At 35.6% G+C, this 1,493-nt stretch overlaps 1 protein-coding gene across 1 annotated transcript in view; it reads left to right on the forward strand.

Annotated features, from left to right (window-relative positions):
• Positions 1 to 1,493, forward strand: part of MS4A12 (membrane-spanning 4-domains, subfamily A, member 12) — a gene marked incomplete at its 3' end in the record, with an annotated part of 10,502 nt that overhangs the window by 2,564 nt on the left and 6,445 nt on the right. The gene's annotated exons all lie outside the window — the stretch shown is intronic.

Raw genomic sequence — 1,493 nt, forward strand, 5'->3', positions numbered from 1 at the left:
CAATTTTGATCAGTAAATGGCACAGCCCTGGCTATACAAGGAGAAAAGAAAGCCAATATGAATCCAAGATCTAATTGCCCCTCATCAAGATGACAGCAAAGACAAGGATGAGAAGCTCGTAACCAGATTATTAAATTGCTGCCCTAGAGAAGAGCTTGTGAAAACCAATATAAAGTTTAATGCAGGAGTTCTTCAACTGAGATGTATGATTGGCTACAAGAGACCTCTCTCCACTCTGAAGCTACATGCAAAAGCGGAGGGGGTGGGGGTGTGTGTAGATGTGCGAGAATAATTTTTCAAGAAGAAAGTTTCATAGCTTTTACCAGAGTCTCAAAGAATTTCATTTTCAAAAAAAAATATGAATCTCTTAGCATTATTTAAGAAGCTGGGGACTTTTTTCTAATTTTAATTGAATTTAATTGTATTCAGTAGCTATTATTGAAGAAATAAACACAGCAGTCTTACATTTTCAGTCTTCCTGGATAAAGGTATAAACTTGGGAATAAATAAATTATAAGTCTACAATTGACTTTCGGACCAATCTAGCAACAGTTCTTTCTGAGAAATCTATCTCTGTCCAGGATGAAGGAGGGCGAAGTAAAAGGTATAAAGAAGTAAAATCTATATCCCCCAGCTTTGGGAATCATCTCTTGGCTGATAAAAATAATAATAATTGCATACCTGCCCCTCAAAATATATATTTATAAATGAGTACAAAATCAAGTAATAAGGTGTGTTTTATATCATAAGTTACAACAAAAAAATTAGAATAAAAGAAAAAAGATAGGTTAATTTGGCTGGTATAATCAGGAAGACTTCATGATAGAGATGGAGCTGAGTTGAGCCTGAGGAGATCCAGTACTGAATAGCTAAAATATGGGATCTGGAGTAAATTCCCATATCTGCCCCTTAGTAATTGTGTGACCTTGGACACCTAACTTCTTTGTGTGTCTGTGTCTCCATGCAGTTGTTGAGAGGATTATATGAAACAATAAGTGTAAAGTATTTAGAATATTACCAAGCATATGGTTAATGCTCGATAAGAAACATTTCTAAGCATATAGTTAATGCCCAATAAATGTTTTTATCTTCACTGATTGCTTTGCCTATAACTGGGATTACCCAAATGGAGAATTGATTTATTTGAATAAGACAGCTACTGAAGTCACAGTTAAAGCAATTTTTTTCTAAGTCTTTTAGAAGCTCTCAGGAGAAACTAATGCAGTTAACTTACTTTCTGAGGAATTCTCCTTGGGCCACCCCAGCAAGTCTCCCCAAATATCTCAAACAAGGCCTTATGCTGAGGCCCTTGCTCCCCAGCTATTCCAGCATGTCAAAATCCTCATGGCCCATCTCCTGTTTTACATGCATGCCTAAATGACACTCATGGATTTTGGCAAAATTGACAATAAAATAAGCAGGAGCAGCAATGATATAATGTCTCACAAGCCTGAAAATGTAGAAGTAATTTTAAAATTTCTGTTTTCTTTTTT

The sequence above is a fragment of the Galeopterus variegatus genome, unplaced genomic scaffold, assembly GCF_000696425.1.
Source record: "Galeopterus variegatus unplaced genomic scaffold, G_variegatus-3.0.2 Scaffold7559, whole genome shotgun sequence".
In the NCBI taxonomy this organism is placed as follows: Eukaryota; Metazoa; Chordata; class Mammalia; order Dermoptera; family Cynocephalidae; genus Galeopterus; species Galeopterus variegatus.